Below are 21,371 nucleotides of genomic sequence, written 5' to 3'. Positions count from 1 at the left end.
AAGAAAGTGAACCTTGGAGTCGAATCCATTTAGATTTTGCTGGACCATTTTACGGACAAATGTTTCTCTTAGTAATTGACGCTTTCTCGAAATGGCCAGAAATAGTACCTATGTCCTCTATTACCACAGAAAGGACAGTAGAAGCGCTCAAGAATTTGTTGTGTAAATATGGAATACCTAGAACAATCGTCTCAGACAACGGAACTTCATTTACTTCGCAAGGTTTTAAAGATTTCTGCTTGCGTAATAATATCAAACATATTACGACTCCAGTAGCTCACCCAAGTTCAAATGGACAAGTGGAGAAAAATGTAGATACCTTTAAAAGAGCTATGAACAAATTACAGTACAATAAAGAGCCTAGCTTGTTCACAGACAACTTGAGGACATATTTATTTCGCTATCGAGCTACACCTCACACTGCAACTGGACAAACACCTGCATCTTTGTTCTTGGGTCGTAATCTGCGAACTAAATTAGATTTTATCAAACCTTCACAAGAGATAAACTCAAGAGATGAACCTTCTGAAGTGCTGCGATATAAGAAAACCAGAGGCTTTTCTATTGGGAGTAAAGTGTACATTCGTACTTTTGTTGAAGGGAAAGTAAAATGGAAAATAGGAACCATACTTAGACAGTTAGGTAGGAACACATGGTTGATTGATTCTAATGGACACACTAAAAGACATACAAGTCAAATGCGGAAATTTTACCAAGACAATGAATCGGAAGAGGAAGACGACCCCTGCATTAAACAATTACCACAGCTACTGTCTTCTTCAGATTTCCAAGTACGAAATGCAGAAGTACATGTTCGGAATTCGGAAAACCATGGATCACCAGCTGTATTCCCTAGCCCTATAACATTCCCTACAGTAGCTTCACAACATCCGAATTCCACTCCTCAGCTACGACCTAGAACATCCCCTGCAGAAGCTTTACCACACCCAAATGTACCTCCTCAGCTGCGAAGATCAACAAGGACCTTCAGGCCACAGAGGAGGTTAATTGAAGAAGCCTAAACTTGGTGGGAAGAAGTGATATGTTTTAACATTCTTTAAATTGCAGCTGACTTTTAACTTGTTTTTGTTATTGTTTTTGTTTCTAGTTTTTGACTCATGAATAAGTTCAGTTCTATTTGATTAAACTAATTTACCTATCAATTTATGTATTTACTTCAAACATAAAAGTTACTAAAAGATCCCCGTGTGTAGAACGGGTACACAGCTAGTTTAGTCTATATTCATAGTGATTATCTGTTGCACATTATTGACCAGAGTTCAAATGCAAACTTATATATTTTTAACTCAATTTTGAAATGTTATTCCCCCGGTTTTCCTTCTTGCAACCTCAGCACGAGTCGGTAAACAACACCGATGACGTGTATACGAAATGCAACGTCAGGAGGATTACGCAACGATTACAAGAATACATGTTTTCCTTCTCATCAGGAATATCAGTGTGTTTTCCTTGCTTAAGCATGTTTGTATTAAAATGCGTGCTTTGCAACAAGGTTTGAATTTACAATTTTTAAGAAGTTACAAACTCAGCCAGGATTTCCATTGTATGTTGAATTAGACTTATTTCTTTAATTACCGGTAATGAACTCGCATAGATTTAATAAACTTAGTCCAACAAACTAGTTAACAAAATATTTACACCTTTTTCGTATCCATCTGCAAATCAGCTGTGTAAAAAAATTGAAAATGAAAAATATCAATATAAAGAAAATTATTGTAATTTTCCCATTTTGCTATGGAAACTAAGCAATAAAGTAATCCTCGTGTGGTTAATAACATAATAACCCAGACTTTCGGTTTTCGACCATTTCTTACAAAAGAGTGAATATTGTATTGTAACCCCAAAAAGTTTGATTGTAGTAAAGCGTGGTGGATAAGCAATTGACAAAAAGTTTTCCGCCCAACGTGGGGCTCGAACCCACGACCCTGAGATTAAGAGTCTCATGCTCTACCGACTGAGCTAGCCGGGCTTATTCTAGAGCTGATGCTTTCTCCTAACTGACCCAGTGGGCCGATGGTCAAGTGGTCAAGCTGTTACTGGTTGGACCAGCGATGTCGCAACTCACAGTACACTCGTGTTCAATGTACGTACACGAATCCTTAAATCCTTGACTAAGGATACTGCGACCTGCGAGTATAATCCTCGAAGGTTGTATATTTATGTCGTGTCTGGTTATGTTAGTGTCCTGATATCGACCAAATGTGTTTCTCAAGGTCGACTAAATACACGTTGAATGTTATTATTTTATCGTAATACTAGACGCTAATTAGTAATATACTATTTTATACTTTATTTTGGTTGAAATACTTGTAAGCAACGTAAGTAAAATTATGAGAACGTAATAATGAAAACGTACTCTGTATATGCCTAACAGAAACGTGACTTAAAACTGTCTTCATTAGATCCATTAAGTATGTTTAATACCTGTAGGCTTAGTCTACTTCTCCCCCTCCTCTGTTCTTTCATCCCGATATAAGACGCACCAGAGCTGTGAAGATGACGATTTTTGTGGTCTTTGCTCCTTTCACTAGCTTATTCGGGTCAAGTGAGGACGCTATGAATGCCCTACTTTTTGTTCGCTCCCTAAACTCTACACTGCGCCGAGAGTTTTCCAAAAACTACTTAGTGAGTTTAGATCTGTCTATTGCGGATTAATTTGGGAATTTTATTTGAGATGCTATCTTTAGTATCCAATAGTCAATGATGCTACGTACAAAACATATTACGTCAATACTAAATTGTTAGTGTGTTTTACTCTTCACCAAACCGTATGTTATTATGTGCTTTTGTGGTAAATATTTTTGTTCTGCAATAATGTCATTAATTTGGAAAAAATATACCTTACCTTACTTATGTGGTCATTTAAACCTCGGCAGGTTTTTCCAACAAGTCGCCACCTCTCTCTGTCTTCAATCCATTCTGTCTCTGCTCTTCGCTTCCCTATGTCTCTTCGCACCTGGTCCTGCCGTCTTAGCCAAAGTCGTTTTAGTGGTCGTTTTCCCTGAGGAAGATATTAAAACACTATTATAGGGTAGAATCTTCTTCTCCTCTCTTCGAACATGACCAGCCCATCTCAGTCTCCTACTTTCTATTTGTGTTATGTCTGGGCCTGTGTGGATTTCCCTTAATCCTTTGTTTCTTAATTTCTTAGTTAGGAATAATTATAAAATTCTATAATCGTTTGCAAAATCAGTTGTTGTAGAGGATTATACGTTTATATTATGAACAACAGCAGGAACACTGCTGAAAACTTGCACTTTTTACAAAGTCTTGAAGTCATTGTGGCAAGCTATTCTTACCGACCGAGAGAAATGTACACCTGCGCCCTCTGTATATTTGTAGACTCTACCTGTGCATACAGACCTACTTGTGCATAAGTGCCTATACTTTGTGCATACCTGCTGTCATGCAGATAGCATAGTTTCGTAACAGCTATGGCCTCGTGTTGTATGCGTGTGTTACGGACTACTGGATGTTCATGTTTTAGTTACACGCGATGGTTTACGTCCATCCTGCGGCGTGCAAACTGTAAAAGGACACGTTTATGTTGCGAAATACAGGAATACAACGTTGCAAAAGTAATCAACAAATAATACGTTAGTGAACAAAATTTGAAGGCAGTGTAGGATAGAGTCAATCATCTGATACATTCTGAGTCTGCTAGTGCTATGATAGCAGAAAATCTGATACAATAGTCAGCTGCTTTGAGCTGGAATCAGCTGTTCTGTTTCTTTTACCATTGTGGTTTAATGAATGAGCTAGAAATACAACCAGAGGTAGCACCATTGACTATTGGATCAAAGGACTAGCACGGAAACTCTGCTAGAAAACGAGACGCTGAAACGTTTTGTCATGTAAGGCTAGGGGAATCAACCAGCTCATTGTCTATAACCTGTAATAGACTCCCACAATACCATATTCCCCTAGTTCCAATCTATTAAGTACAATGTACTTTATCCATTACAAATGGAGACACACGTCTCATTCAAGTGGAAATTCTTCAGAAACAGACGATCTTAGTAAGTTACAAGGCCACACAAATAATCTTACTGTCCCATCGTTCATCTTCCATTCATATTTGTGACTACTGTAATTCTGGTTCAATTTTTAATTTTTTGGTCCGAAACCCATCAAATCAAATCTATCAAATATATCAAATCAAAATTAACATTATCTTTTTACCTCAAAAAAAAAAAAAAAAAAAAAAAAAAAACTGTTAACTTGATAATACAGTACTGTGACTTCGTGCGTGTATTCAACCACATAGCCCAGTAAATTGACCGATTAAGTTCAATTCAGCACTCGCCAGTTGGACCGAGTCGCTCCAATTTAGATGTGGTTATTCGCGTTGTTGTCTGTACTGTTATATTTAGACTAGCTGTTTATTTGGAGTATTCCAAGACAGTTCTTGAAATGGAGCCACATTTCTGTTTGTGTTTGTTCAGCAAACAAAATGCACACAAAAACAAAATCTCTGCCGTTGCAAGAGCTGTTGTATTAAAATATGCAATACGCTAAAAATAACAGTTGATGCAGATATTGTGTTTTTCGTGTTGGTTGAAGTATCATGACAACAAAAATATTAAATTCTTTTGACGCCTCGCATTTCGAACAGACTTGCGTTATTTCTTCTATTTTTATTATTTTCACAGAATTAATTAGTATATAATATTTTTTGCGTATTAGGAGAGTTTATAACATTATTATCGTATGTCAGATTACCATTTTCTAGCATTTTATTCAATTGCTACTTAATCACATAGTTTTGTGATTTTTTTTCTGTTAGTTTTCTGTTTATTTAACTTGTCACCAAAATTGGTGTTACCCTTTACCATGGACTTCTTAATTGTTCCTTATTAAAAAGAAAATGTTTCTTTTGGCGGGCGGTATGTTAAGGCCCAATCAATATATATAATCAACCCCAATACACTTATAATAATAATAGAGTAGCCTACTGTACAAAGAAGAAATAGAAACATATGTTCACCAACAAGAATTACAATAATGAATAATGAATAATGAAGAACAGAAGTGAAGTGAGTAGTTTCAAACAACAGAAATTAATAAAATCAATTTATAAAAAAAATATGGTAAATCGATAGATTAATTAATTTGATCGATTTACATGTGTAACTTAAAATTAATTTACAAATTTACCTTCGTTTTGAGTTTTATACAAATAAATGGCAACAAATGAAGAGGTTAATGACGTTTTCGTATCTTAACTTGCATATTTAATTATTCCGTTTATAAACTAAGAATAATGTTATTAATAAAGTATTAAGAACCTACAATAGGCCTAATTAGTTATGATGTACATTGTTGTATATTTGCAATACACAGTTGCAACCCTTTCTGTATTTATACAAAAACAAGTTTATTACACTAAAATTTTACAAAAACCTTACATATTACAAATTATCAACCAAATAACTACAAAGCAATAACAACCATGATATAAATAACGTTTAACAAAATAACACAAGTGATAAGCATTTTCCGCTATGCAAGGATGAGTTTGTTAACACAATTGTCTGCCACTCTCGAGTGAGCGTTGATTTCTCTAAGCTGTATGTGAAGTGTTTGGACGCCTCGTAGCACTCCAGTTCACCACTTCACCGGTGAAGCGAGCTGTGAAGTGTGTTATAAACGGTGAACACTGCCGTGGAAACACCGAGGATTCACTTTGTTTATCCGTGTTTGTGTGAAAACGAAAACTGTTGTATAATCTATGTAAGTTTGCTCAAGATTGTTTAATGTTGCGTTTTACGGCGTTGGTTTTAGCGAATTTCCCATATAGGGAATAAGCTATTACCGTAGGTCTCATGGTAAGACCTGGGCCAGGGACCGATTTACTTTAACGTTTTGAGGTCCCTAGAGGCCAAAAACACAATCCGTTCATATTCATATATCTCAGTGTGTCCGTTAGCACAATAACTGGAGCAAAAATGATCCGATTTTGATGAAATTTGGTATGAACGAGTAAACATACATTAATTCGAATGAGTTCGCGAACCAGCATGATCGGACCTTGAAAACAGGGGTTTGTGGGGTGGGGGGGGGGGGTGTATATATAAATGGGTGTTTTCCATTTTACACCCTGAAAACATAAGATGTTGCAATTTCTTTCCAAACCATTTGTAGAGCTCACAAAAACAAATAATTTTATATATCGAAGCATTGTTGTATGCCTATCGCCTAACGGTTACGGGAAAAATCGACAAAAATTGTAAATTTAAATTTACCATGTTATTCTTAAGGATGCAAAATTGTATGTACTTGTAAATAATCTTATTTATAATACAATACAAGATTATTTACAAGTTTCTAGTAGAACTAGTCCACCTGTATTTTTATTGGTTCTTTTGGTAAAATTCCGTTCTAGGTTCTATGTTCATGTCCATAGGGAAGGTTTATGGTGAGAAAGGCAATCTTTGGATTGATAACGTATAGTGAATTATCCTAAAACAATGTTAAACGTCTTCTCATGATATCCTAAACCACATGAAAACAGTTTTGAGATTAAATTTTTTTAACCAACAAAAATAAACCGATCTTACACAAAAGATCCATTGAGTTCTTTACTAGTTCTTTGTTTGTTTTTTGTTGTATTCAACAAATTGAATAGTTTCATAAGTCTACACCTTCAAAAAACATTGATAGATCACAATCAATTTTCATTTGCAAATGTAATCCAAACAGGAGTTTCACGTCACAGAATGTACACGATGTCAAACACAACACCAGGGAAGACCACGTGTAGCAAGTGCTATCAGCCACAACAAAGGATCATTACATCATACAATGATACAATGCTGTCAGGCGTGTAATGTATGGTGTAATGATTGCCATATCGGACAGTCCGAACTGTCCATTCGGAAAATAATTAATTGTCCTTTGTGCTTCGTTTGCATGTGTTGATTGGTTTGATTGATTTAAATACATTTAAATTGTTTTGGTTGTTAGTGTGGTATATTTCCTTCTTTGAAAGCCTTTTGTTTCCCCCCAAAAAACCCCGTTCCCATAGTCCGATCGCGTTGGTTCGTTTACTTGTTTGAATAAACGGAGGTTCATACGTTTGTACCAAATTTCATCAAAATCGGATAATTTTTGTTCTAGTTATCGTGCTAACGGATATAAATGAATTTGAACGGATCATGTTTTTGGACTTTGAAGTCCTTAAAAAAATCGGCCCCGGGCCCAGTCTTACCGTGGATGTTAGCTACTTTCCTATAGCTAATATCGCTAAAATCTAGAATATACTGTATTATTTCAGCTTGAGGATCTGTATTTTGACAACCAGAGGCGCCATGTTACAGGCAACAGTTATTGTCTCAACTAGTTGTATCCTGTCCTACTGTTACATCCACTGTGTCGGTCATCGCACTGTACTTTTACTTTTGCTCCTTTGCCTTTGGATCTGCTCTATTTCTTATGTGGATTTTTATTCGTGTCAACTATTCAACCATTCGACTTTTGATACTGATTCAACATGGTATATGTTTGTTTTATACTATTTTAACGATATAATTAATCATGCCTTTTACTGTTCCATTTTTATACCCACTCGTACATAGCTTTTGAGATAATCACTTACTATTTCCAAAAATTTCGTAAGTGTGATGAAATGAATTCAAATCGTATCACTTTAATTCTGGAATCCACCATATTCTATTTTACGAAAACATTTTTCTTAGTGCTGCTATACAACATTTTGGGTCTAATGAATACTTAACATCATAATTCTTCAGCTAAACTCATAAAGTAATTCTTTCTCTTAGTTATACATTAAATACATCGTGTGATGAAACGACTTAACCAACCCTATTACTCAGTCTACAATGTTAAATGCTTTTCTTGTCTACATGCTTTGATTTGTAATCTATAACTAGAATTATATTTATTCTTTTGTCAAGAAGTGTATCCAACTAACGAAAATAGATTAAAGTAAAGAAAACCAGTTTTTATACTAACACCTTTTTCCTAATTTTAATTTGCTGAATACAATAGCAATTTTCGTTTTCATACATTAACTTTGTAAATACATGTTTACACAAATATTTACACAAGCAAGTAAAAAATGGTTAGGCAAATACATTTTTCCTACAGTCACCCGACAAAGTTGGCTTCCTTGTACTGTTTATAGTACAGAAAGCTGCTAATTGCTGCATATTTATACTTTGCCGCACGGTTTATACTTTGTCGTACGGTTTATACTTTGCCGCACATCAGGATTCCAACGAAACAACACAAAACAGTGTGGTTCTATTATGCACGTAATCCGTGTACGCTTGGAAATAGGTTGGCAACACTTAAAGATAATAATACTATGAGCAGCTGATTGACTATTATAACTACGATTTAACCTTTCATTTCGTGTTTATCGTTTCGGTATTTCTGAACTTTCTGGACTTTCCTTTTAAACGTTTTTTAAACCTTCCTACGATCTTAATAAACAAGAAAATACCTTTAAAGCATTTTTTTAGGCGCGGAAACCACTTCAAATTACAAAAAAATATGGAACTATATTCTCAAAACGCGGAGCACATTTCTTGCCGAGGAAAAATAGCGGAGTGATACGTACCGCGGGTACTACTTTCTCTAGGGGACCATTTGTGTTGCCAGCTGAACCTAAAAACGTGTTTCATAGTGTTTGAAAGACTAATTATTTATATGCTTTATAGTGACTGTAGGAAAAATATGATGTGTAACACGAGTGAAAAAGGCCTTTGCTGCACTCGAGATCATTCCGCACTCGCCTGCGGCTCGTGCGTAAACATTGCTCTCGTGTGCAGCAAAGTGCCACTTTCACCACTAGTTACACAAATAACTATTTCAGCATTTAATGAAACTGGTAATTTGTTACAACGTATACTTTCCGTAGGTTGTAAATTTAAATTTAAATCTTACATTTTAAGGATTCTGACGATGGCAGATCCTACAGAAAACTATATTTCATTCCACAGTTATTTATCAAGTCTCCGTTTCGTTCCAGGTATTATACAGGAGTAGATAATGAAACTCAGCTCACGTAAGTTGAATTGTTCAATTTTCGTTTGATCCAGTCAATTAAACGGAGGTAATCGGTAATCGGCAATCAGTGAATGAAGCTTCGCATGGTAATCGCTGAGACTCGATCAGCGGAGAAATCGTTGGTAAAATTAAGTCCAAGGCTTACCTGCCTCGGTCTTCTATTTCTTTAAATTTATTACGTTTGAACTCGACCAAATTCATAGCTTATTAGATTCTTAGATAATTGATTGCAAATGTTGAGTTTGGCTATAAAGTTGGATACTAAATTGATTTTTTAAATTGAGCTTTTTGTATATAGCCTATATTTTCAAACTTACAAATCTTTTACATTTTTTTGAACCAATCTTTTTTAATTGTGTACGTAATTAGTGCAAGCTCAATACTGGTATTTATACATTAGTACCGTAGTAGTTGTCTCAGTAGTTTCAATGTAAGTGTTATGTTATTTTTGCTAATCAGTTTCATACAGTGTGCTTGTATCCTCCTAGATGTGTTGTACCCGGAAAACTAAATCTGCATGTATGTCTTGGCGTAAAAGTGGATATGTTTATCACAAATTCAAAGGGAAAAATATTGACAAACAAACATTTTGTCGTCAAAATATAAATGTTAAAATGTTTTTGTCACACTAAATAATGTACTTCAGTTAAAATCCGAAACTATTGTAGTGTACTACTAAAAATTATAAATCGACGAAGCAATGTAACCAACAATTTATCACAAGGAAAATACAACACAAAACAACCAGCACCTTCAGACGGATTTTAAAAATATCAATTTTAGAATTCATGGATTATCTAAAATGTATAAATCCCCCTAAAACTAACGTTACTTGGTAATATATAGGCACAACCAACTTTCAACTCGGTGTGGATTTTATTTTTAACTCACCCAGTAAATAAAAACTACTTAATTTTACACGAGTCCGTAAAACAAAAAACAAAAAGTTTCTAATGATGTCAGGATAAACAGTTGACCTTAAGGTTTTATTTCTCCATTTCATTCGAATCCAATTTGAGGAAAGTTCAATTTCGACTGATCTTGTTTATCCTGCAAATTGAACGCTTTGCAAATTTAACCTCGTTGAATATTTTGTCTGAGGTTATTGTTTATTGAGAATCCACCGGAGAAGACTTAATAACAATATTCGTGACTAGACTTATTTAAATTTGTTGAGGTGTTGAAAATAATTCTGTTTTATTGTGCGTCATTGTATAAAGATAATAATATTTATTACCATGGAGGAGTGTTAAACTTCAATTTCAGTATGGGCAGTGAAAGACAATCCACACAGTTTGGCTATTCATTAAGCTCGACGGAATATTTTCGCACTGTATGTTATGTTACTGAGACAAGCATTATACACATTGTTTCATCCGTCACAATTGCACTGGACATGTTTAATGCTGATTTATTTGACATGACTGTAGACTTATACAAGGTCCAGAGTCAGTTGTCCATTAGGACATGACATAGTCTTATCATGGTGTTACTACAGGCATTGCTACAGGGAGTTTATTTTTTTCCTAATTTTAAATATTATTAATAACGGATTTTGAAATGTTTGTAAAATCAAGCAACTATCATCTGTCTAGAGCCTACTTGTATATTACGATACCGTTACTAACATAAAAGCGACTATTGTATGTAAATACTTGTGATAACGGATTTTTGATTTGCAAAATTATAGTGTGACATTAGTAAGGATTTTGTATTTGATGGTATTTTTTCCTTAATATATATAAAAAGGTGCATAGCTAATTAATCAATAGATTTTTCTAAATATTTATTTTCCTGAAGAACACAGCCCCTCAATCAAACAAGGTGATAAACCACGTTTTTCATACAACTGTGAAATAAATTAAATGGGAGCCCCCATTTTTTTTTTAAATATCTGCAATCATTCTATATTGAGTTTTGTTTGGAAACCAATGAGTTAAAAAGGACAATTTTTGGTTAACATAAAACAGCAACCGAACTACTCTTATTTTAATTTTTCTTAACATGCCATAATAATTATGATCATAGGTATTTAATCTTAGTACAGTTCAGGTGTTCACCCAAAATATTTTATATTTATATATACTTATGTCGCATACTCGTTACTGAGAAACTGGACAAAATTGTTACTCGCACAATATAATATGTTCAAACTTGGGCCAAAGTCAAAAAAGCAAACATACAAAACACCTGACCATTATTTCCTGCTAACATTCCGCCGCCTAGCAAAGGTACAAAGGCGGCAGTGTAACCGTTTGTTATCAATAGCAGACGACAACAGCTGATTGTAGCGTAATCAGCTGAGTTGTCAAGTAATGGACGCCATCAGCTGATTGTAGCCGTTCACAAACACCAGCTGTCCGATACATCGCTGACCACTCCGATTCATTGATTACATTTACTCAGCCGGATCATTTCACCGATTGGAATTTCGGTTGAAAGAACTGTATTCAACAGTATTGTTTGCAATACATTTTAAAAAGTTTGCAGTAATTTATGATATGTATGTGTTATGTCATGTTGTCAGGCAAAGGGAGTAAGTTTGGTATATGTGTGGTTTATCGGCCTTCCTACATAAGGTACACTCTCCTTTCGGATCTGTTTCGCTCCCTCTTTATTGACCTTGCGGTCGAAGTCAAATCAGTCATTTATTTGGGGGACACGAATATTGATATTCTGTCACAAACCTGCGAAACAAATTACTTGTGTAGGCTGATGAGAGAATCCAACACTATACAAATTGTCAACGAGCCTACAAGAGTGACAGAAACATCAGCAAAATTGATTGACCATATTATAGTAGACAAATCTGCCGAGATTGAAAGTGTTGGAGTCATAGACACCCCCAGCATAGTTGACCACAGAGGAATGAGGATGACTGATCATAAACTAATATATTGTTGTATATCTTGTCAGAAAGACAAAAGGGGGTCGAAGCTTATCACATATAGAGATTATTCCAAATTCAATGTTGATACTGCACTAAATATAATTGCTGATATTAATTGGAACTATGTGTACAAACTAGAGTCTCCTGATGAGATTGAGAAATTCATTAGCGATAATATAAAGATGGTGTTTGATGAGGTTGCTCCTGTTGTTTGTAAGAAGGTAACACGGAAAAAGCTCCTTGGATAAATGAAAAGATTAAAGAATTGTCACTAGTAAAAAATAAGCACCGTAATAAATACTGGAAGACCAGAGATTCTTCGGACTGGTATGAGTACAAGACTTCGAGAAATAAATTGAATTCCATGATACTAGAGGCTAAAAAAAGATTCTTCTCTAACAAGCTTGCAAAATGTGAAAAACCTGCAGAGTTCTGGAATTGTTTAAAAAATTGTGAAATTATAAGTAGTAAGAGAAATAGTATGCTCCCCCCTGATTTAGATATTAACAGAATAAATGAATATTTCACCAATATGGGATCTGGAAACGATATAGATATTGAAATACTAAATATATTTCAGAATGATAAAAAACACGGTAGGTTTAATTTCAAACTTATTACAGAAAATGATGTTAAGGAGGCAATGAACTCTATAAAATCAAAAGCTCTAGGTGCTGATGATATATCCATAGAAATGATAAAATCTGTTAGCCCATATGCAATAGGAGCAATTACACACTTATTAAATATGAGCCTGTCTTCTGGTGTTTTTCCTAACAGTTGGAAGTTGCCTACGTGAAACCTTTGCCTAAAGTTACTGCGCCAAAAACCATCCAGCAGCTAAGACCGATATATGTGTTACCTGCTATTTCAAAGATACTAGAGAAGATAGTAACCGAACAAATTGCTTTATTTCTAGATGAGTATAATATACTGCCTAAGCTACAGTCAGGGTTTAGAAAAAACCACAGCACGTGTACTGCACTGACTAATATGTTTGCCGATCTATTTGAAGCCAAAGACAAAGGACTCTACAGCACATTAGCTATCTTAGATTATTCTCAAGCATTCGACTCTATTGATCATGAATTATTATTGGCAAAAATGAAGTACTATGGTTGCAGCGACAAGGTTGTATGTTGGTTTCGGTCATATTTGGAGTCCCGACTGCAGGTTACTAAAATTGGGAGTGGGACATCAGATCCGCTTTGCAAATTGCGAGGTGTTCCTCAAGGTAGTTGTTTAGGCCCTGTGCTGTTCAATTTATACACGTCTGACTTGCCCAGAAGTGTAAATTATTGTACAGCACACTTGTATGCTGATGACTGCCAACTACACTTGTCATACAAGCCAGACATGACATCCGCAGCAATTGGACTCATCAATGCTGATTTGCATAGCATTTTTCAATGGTCTGTCATGAATGGCCTTGGACTGAACGTTGACAAGTGTGTTGTCATGCATACTGGACCACATATTCTGATGCAGGAGTTGAGAAAATCTGACATTGAAGTCACCCTTGATGACATGGGATTGTCTGTTTGTGACACTGTCAACACGCTTGGTGTTGTACTTGACAAGGACCTCTCTTTTTCTGACCACGTCACATCTGCAGTCCAACGTGCAGTGGGAAGATTGAGAGGTCTTAGCAGATTTAAAACTCTCCTGCCAGAATATGCCAAAACGCAACTCATGCGGTCCTTGGTCCTTCCAGCCTTCACATATTGCTTTCCTGCATATGGAAACAGCATCTCTAAGGAGGACATGGCAAGAGTTCAGAGAATTCAAAATTCTGCCATAAGGTTCATTTTTGGCCTTAGTCGCTTTGACCACGTGTCCTCCTACCGAGATGCTGCTAAGCTCATCCCAATGGATGACATGTGCAGAAAGCTGACCTGCTGCCTGGTCCACAAAGTGCTCACGCTGGGAGAGCCTCATTACCTCAGTGAGAGGCTGAAGTACAGGAGGGAGATCTGTCTACGTAGTACTCGCTCTGACCTCATGCTTCACTTTCCTAAAGTTAGGCTTGAGGCTGGAAGAAGGTCTTTTTCTTATTTCGGCCCGCAGTTGTACAATGGCCTCCCTCAAGTGATTAAGGGTTCGAAATCTTATAACTCATTCAGGGCCGCAATGAAAAAAACAAGTGTAAAATTTATGTTTTAAATCATTCTGTTTGACATTTCTTGTATATACTTATGTAAATATATTAGGATAGTTTAGATTTAGTGACTTGAGTTAGTTTGAAAAACATGTATCATGAAACTCGCTCGTAAATAAAGGCATTTTTATTTATTTATTATTTATTTATTTATATTATTACATATTTTTGAATTATGTTAACATTAAAATTTTTATGTGTTCTATACGTTCTTTTTACCAACAACGACATTCTATTAAAGTGTAGTATCCATTTTACAACCTTAGTCCACCATGGAAATATTTTTACCATAACATCTTTGTTGGTGCGATATAATAATACAGTATACGGGTACAGATTACAGTATATCGTGGTATAAAAATATACTACTATTTCCCAAGTTAATGGTAGTAAATTAACAAAGTGGCATACTAAAACCAAAGGAATAAACACATTAGGGATAGCTGTCAGTTTCTGTAGTTGTTCGGATTATGTATTTTGAATGAACGATTTGGACGTTTTGTTATAAGATCAACTGGTTCTTAGCCTGTCCCATTTGCTCCATCCCAATGATCAATAACTGCTGGGCTTAAGTAAAATATTTTAATTTTCTCGTGTTGAATAAAATAATTCATACAACCAACAAACACTGATACTATATACCAATGTTAATGGTACAGTGCTGACCATTGTATCGAACATTACTGTAACAATCAATCAACAAAGTTTCAGACAATGCCATCAGCACAATGGACGCATTGGGTATACATTAGTTACATAGAAAGCTGAAAGTTGCTCTTGTGGCCAACAGTACAACACGTGTTTTGTGAAAGTTTACAGTAGGGTCAATTTGGTACAGGTCACTGCTATAGAAGCGTGAACTAGAGTGAAAATTGAACACACTTCTAACCGGTATCACTTCGAATATAGCTACGATGTTTAAACTAAACACTAGTATTGCTCAAACAACATTTATTACAAACTAAGAACAAAATTGACACAAAAGTTTTTTTTTTTAATCCAATCAAATCAAATAATGTCCGAAATAATGTTTAGTCAACCTGCCTAGGATTAAAAGCTATTTGGTAGGTCGTTTTAGAAATAACTTCTTCCTTTCTAAAGACACTTGGCAAGAGTGCAAGATTCTAGACGAATCTAATTTAAATCAGTCACCTTTGTTCAATTGGTATGTCAAGTCAATGACCCGGATATTTACAACACACGTTAATCCGTATATGTAACTATAATATAGGCCTATTACGAAATACTCAAAAGGAGAACTACAATCACCATTACTAAAAACTTATATGATTTTTCCGTCCACGTTCTGGTATAATAATTTCCTACAACTTTGAGTTAAACATTTGACGGATAGTAATTTAAATGCCGTATAGTTTAGTTTGGAATCAATTTTAATGCGGCGAGGCTTTTTCAAATAAGTTTCAGTAGTAAATTGAAGTAGGTCGAAACAAATATTTAGAAGCACTACGTCTCAACACTGTCATACACAATGTTACGGTTTAAGAGAGGCGAGGTTGATGGTCTAACCTTCTGTCTTCAACATTCGGGTTCAAATCCCATTAATTGCCAAAACCTTTCAGCATTGCCTACATAAATACCATCCATGTTGTTGCTAACTGACGGTGAGAACATTAAACTGTATGATCGCTTACTTAAAATGTACAAAAAATTAAAGGGGAATGTATTGGAAGAACTCCTACCACCAATAAACCCTGGACACCATGAACTTTAATTGGTGAAGAGTTTCCAAGTATCCAGATGTGATTGAGTCACACAAGATAAATATTTAGATAAAGGTACTGCAAAGAAATGCTATATACCCAAGTGAGAATTACATTACGTAAGGGTGAAGCTTTAAACTAAAGGACAAGTGGACGTCTCGCTATACAACAGTCCTTTACAATGTACCTGAGTAATTTGAATCACAAAAGCTGTGTATTTTGATACATTTACAAAGGTTAGATTGATCTGTGATATTAGATACAAACGTTTGAATGCAATAACGTATATGTGAAACTGTAAACGATACGTCAAATAGACGTCTAACGCTGAACCGTCCATTACAATGTACACTTAAGTAATTTGAATTACAAAAGCTATACATTTTGATTCACCAATTAAAGTTAGATTGAACAGAGATATTAGGTTTAGCAGTTTGAATGCAACAACGTAAATTTGAGACTGTAAACGTTAGCTCAAGTAGAAATGTAACGCTACAAGAGTCCTTATCAAACAAAACAAAGTACTACTCATGCTATTGATCTTGTATTGGGTTGTTCTTTTGACCTATATTCTACCAATGCACGGACGTGCTAAATAAATTGTAAATTCACATAAAGGTTTGATGTAATTTTTCATGCAATATTTTTACTGGAAGTCTGTTGTATTGTTTTCATGTTATCCATACCAGTTTCAAACGTCATCCTAAATAATGAATTCAACAATTAATTTGTATCTGATTGGGTGTCTCTCAAGTAGCTTATAATATGACTACGAAACGCCAAAAACAACAGACATGCTATCGTCAAATCATTGTTAATATCACGCTGATTGTTTAGGTTGAAGTGCAATATTGTGTTCCTTTGTACAAAAACGAATAAAATCTTGGCAAAATACATACAATACGTATTAAAAAAACTTTCTCACATTAATGTAGGCCTAGTTAAACCACAGGTTTTTGCTAACCTTTTTATCCTACTTTTTTAATGCCATTTTCACCCTAAGTATGACTTCTATCATAGATTAAAGGTGTAATATAATGTGCAATAGAGCCTTGATACCAAGTCTTTCATGGGGCATAGGGATGATCAAAATGACTTTTCATCTTTAATCTATGTTTCTTTGTGGGAAAACTACTGCATATATTATATGTGCTCAAAAAAATCTATTTTATTTTAAGTTATTTAATAAACCTCAGATTTTTATCGATGAGGACAAGTTTGAACAATTTCCTTACTTTGTACAATACTTTGTACAAAAAGTTGCTGTTTCAGAAAATCAACGAGATTTTATTAGGTGTTAAACTGAAGAACCCTTAATCATTTCCTCAGTTTTCACTGTTATTTCCTCTACCATCTAGCAAAGTGGTCACGCCATTGGACCATCAGCCTTCCAGCAAACGACTGTTTGAGGACTGTGTGTTCTATGTAACCGTAATGTTGTGTAAAATACGTTAGGACAACATTCAATATTGAATTGTAATTTATTGGTTGCCTCTTAACTGTTTACTTGGTTGATATAACTGATATTCGGCGGAATTTATGGCAGAAGATCCAGATAGCCTGCAGATGACGTTTTCTTGCTTGTTGATTCGTTGATGTTTTTAAATATTCAACGTACTAATGTATATACTTACATTTACTCCAGGTGTCTTGGGTTGAAGAAAGAATGAAACAAAGGTCCTTATTAAATTTTAAAAAGTTAACTTGTGACGATAGAAATCCGTTAAATATTATGCAGATATGTCCAATAAAAAAGATTCACAACATTCAAGCTTTTTTGGAGAAATAAATTCTCAATGATAGTGACGTAATTTAAGATCGTGTTTTAAGCTCCATAAAAATGTAAGATGAGTGTAAAATTCAGTGAGATAAAGGAAAACTGAAATTTAGCCCGATTAACGGTCAAAAGTTACGTTTGCTTTGAATTTAAATAATATTCGTTGATTTATGACAGATTCTCTACAAAAATAGTTTAATTTACATACAATTTTGTTTTTGCACACATGATACTAACACACACATGATTAATAGGCACCAGTCCGCTCTTCCGATTTTACAGAAACTATAAACATTGCGTTAAACGCAGATATATCATTGGCGCTTTCCTGTTTAGGACATGGTGTTTTGTTCTGGTTCAAGGCAAGCGAAACTTTATTCACCACGTAGGCAATGATTTACTTGCCTTTGTAAACAAACAAGCTGTAAAAAGTTTGGCTTTTACACAGATTGGGTCATAAGTTGTTATTGCTGTGGTAGGAGAGTCAAATAAAGGTATTCCTATTCAAATACTGTTGGGGAAACTGGTTAGAATGGTAATAAATAGCTGAAAGATAAGAGGTTTACATTCCTTAGCGAGGTACGTATAAAAATTAAATATATTATACTCACATTAGTCATTTTTTTCCTTTTTTTCAATGTTTTCAAGTCTGCTAGGACTTGAAATTCCCGTTAATCTCTGTTGGGGCTCTTAAATTATTGTCACAGATCCTGCATCCACAAAAAAAAAAAAAAAAAAAAAAAAAAAACAGTAGGTCTACCTGAACTTTGTGGACAAATTCAATATTGATCATTCCACAAGAACCTATCCTATATAATCAAGTACGTTGACCTTTTCAATTTTAATTCCTTTCTTCTTACTACTTAAATAGATTGCATTTTTCTAGAAATTCTCGATAAGTAGACAGCAATAAACACAAGTGCATTGTACATCTGGGTGACGTCCAGTTGGACAACGTCCATCGCCATTGTGTCTGGCGTTGGTTGGCAATGTCTTGAATTGTCTGGCGCGCATTGTTGAGGTATTACCATTTATACCCTCTCAGTATAAATTGAATTTTTAGGTCAACAAAATGTAGATACGACGAGTTTTGTATAAATTTGCATAAAAGATGCTGAACTTTTATTTGTGATACATGTGTAATTAAGATATTACCTGTAACAAAAAAGGTAGAGTTTTCTATTGCGACATAAAGTTATATTGGATTTTTAAAATACCCTTTTATTCGTGAAATGGTGTTATTTTAGTATTTAACTGTGCATTTATTGTTTAGTGGATGAGCGAAGGACTGGTATTTTGACGGAGTAGTTATAAAATAGCAAATTTTGAAATCTACTAGCAAATCTACATATAGAAATGTTGACTAATAAATAACAAAAGGCTTGTACGGTTAATATTTGCGCATACAGTATTATATATGCGTTTGGGTTTCGAACTTTTAATAGTATGACAGAAGTAAAGTTTTAGTAGACCATCAACTTGAATGAGGACAAGTTCAATATCGCAACTTTCGTTGACTCTTCAGGTTGCTCATTTCGGTTTTAGATGAGGCTTTTCAACGTCATAACACAGATTGAAGAGATTGTACACTCTTAAACCTGTCGTTAACAGCCATGTTTGGTCAAGACACCTTTTTCTAGTAACGCAAAGGAAACCAAATTGAAAAAAGGATGCATTTTATCATTTAAAAGTCTTCCAGCTGCAATTTCAAGTGTTTGGAATACAAAAACCGTGTTGGAAAAATGAAGAAAGTACAAACATAAGTAACGTTTGCAAATCTTACATGGAATTAACTTCTCTCGAGGTTATAAAATCCACGACAAGTCAGGAAACTTAAAAAAGTAAAAGTGCAGTCCCTTATTGTATTGGTTGTTTGGTATGAATACAATTACCCTTAAAACATTAAAACAAGTTGTTGTTTGAAAACAATACTCAAACTATTTTACTCTTATTTAAGGGGTGCTTTGGGATAGGAAACTAGCAGGCACTAGATGAACAGTTTTGAAATGTGAGCCTCGTAGTAGTTACAAGTTCAATATCGCCCCAATGACTCTTCAGTAGCTCATTTCGTCCGTTGTGAATGTCGAGGTTTGCCAACATTCAGTGTTTGCAGACTCACCGACCGTGACCAAACGAGCGTTTACCCAAAACCACAACAGAGGTCGTATAACGGACCCGACACGCTGACATCAGGTGTGAATCGCTCTACTGAGCTCTGTCACAAATATATACAGAAATATACATATTGTTATAATATAAATGTCTGTGCTGGTGGAGTTTTCATGAGAGCATCCCAAAACGCTTAAGAAACATTTTGTGGTTTTGCTGGGGATTGAACCCATCGATCTTCCATTGACGTGTCAGATGCTAACCACTGGTAACACAAAGACCCATAAAGACATTTTCTGCTTTCCTAATAACCGTCTAGGTATAGTTTTTCTAAGTTTGTAAAAGTAGGCTACACTTAAGGCTAAGAGAAGGCTTCGAACCACCATACAATAATATTATCATTTAGTTAAATTATTGGTGATTGGCGTATAAAGCGTAGCTTTTATTTAATTTGCCGTCTCCTTAAAACAGTGCAGTTGAAAAAAAAAAATGTTTCAAATATTATTAAGCGTAAAATTAATAACATGCGCTATGCAGAAGAAAAAGTTATTTATACAACGTAAATCTTAAGGGCAGAGGTTCCACATTGTAGCCTCTATAACAAAGTTTCCTCAATAAATTAATTTCATTACAAACATTTGGTTCAAACATAGATTAAGCATGCATGGTTGAACTCAATGACATTATTTTGACAAACATGAAGCGATATCCATAAGATTCCAGTATACACTCATTGCTGTGAATATTTAGCTTTTATTTCACAACAAATATAACACACATACATTGCAGGTACGTTTTTTATCCCAAATTCTTGGGAAGAAACTCCACTAGTTTCCTTACATTGAAATAACTCCACTAGTTTCCTTACATTGAAATATCAGTTTTTTTTTTTTTAAACGTAATAATATGTAATTCTCGTATAAAAGTAAGTAAAACAATTTACAGATTCTGAGTGATGCTTGGTCACCGAGGTACTTTATTTATTAAAACCTGCTCGTAAATCTGAAACGCTCGCTTGAACAAAAACATAGTAAATCAACCGAAGATCCAGTTAATCCGATGGTACGCTGTGACGGAGGTTTAAGATAAGACAAAGTATTCTTTTCCCCACTCATTGTTTGATGAGAAAATTCTATCAGGCTCTCCCGGTTGACTGGTTCAAATCCAATTATTCTTTCCGGTCCCGACTGTTCCAGACATTTGTAAAGGAACCGCTCCAGGCACAGTGACGGGAGAATACCAAGTCGTATCAGCTTCAGGGAGACGGGAATCAATAGTCTGCAAAGGAATTACTAATGGGAATGTAAATGGACTGGATACGTCTGTAAACGGTCCCTTCAGCAACATGATTGTAATGGAACTTTTAAACATGTTTAAAATGTATTAATAGTAGTTTACGCAACGATTGCGTTAAGTGAGTCTTTACGACACGAGTAGAAAATTTAAGGCACGAGCCTTGGCGAGTGCCTTAAAAACTTCTACGAGTGTCGTAAAGACTATTAACGCGAGTTGCGTACACTACTTTACCTACGACCGTTTTTTAATTACTATCAATCTGGATTTAATTACTAACAATAACTACTGATAACTCTTTAGAGAGGTTATGTTTTCGTGTATTGTCATTGCCACTGAAAGTGATGCAACGACTTGTTGTATAATCAG

The 21,371-nt window shown here is 34.9% G+C and overlaps 1 protein-coding gene and 1 non-coding gene across 2 annotated transcripts in view; one reads left to right on the top strand and one right to left on the bottom strand.

The window, feature by feature from the left end:
• Nucleotides 1-21,371, top strand: part of LOC128991581 (alpha-mannosidase 2) — a 221,121-nt gene that overhangs the window by 21,934 nt on the left and 177,816 nt on the right. The window lies entirely within an intron of this gene.
• Trnak-cuu (transfer RNA lysine (anticodon CUU)) lies at nucleotides 1,918-1,990 on the bottom strand. The gene has a single exon. It is a non-coding gene; the product is annotated as a tRNA-Lys (tRNA).

Source organism: Macrosteles quadrilineatus, unplaced genomic scaffold (genome assembly GCF_028750875.1).
Source record: "Macrosteles quadrilineatus isolate MER2022 unplaced genomic scaffold, UCM_ALF_1.0 Scaffold_4__1_contigs__length_99947679, whole genome shotgun sequence".
Taxonomy (NCBI): Eukaryota; Metazoa; Arthropoda; class Insecta; order Hemiptera; family Cicadellidae; genus Macrosteles; species Macrosteles quadrilineatus.
This window is presented reverse-complemented; position numbering and strand designations above follow the sequence as displayed.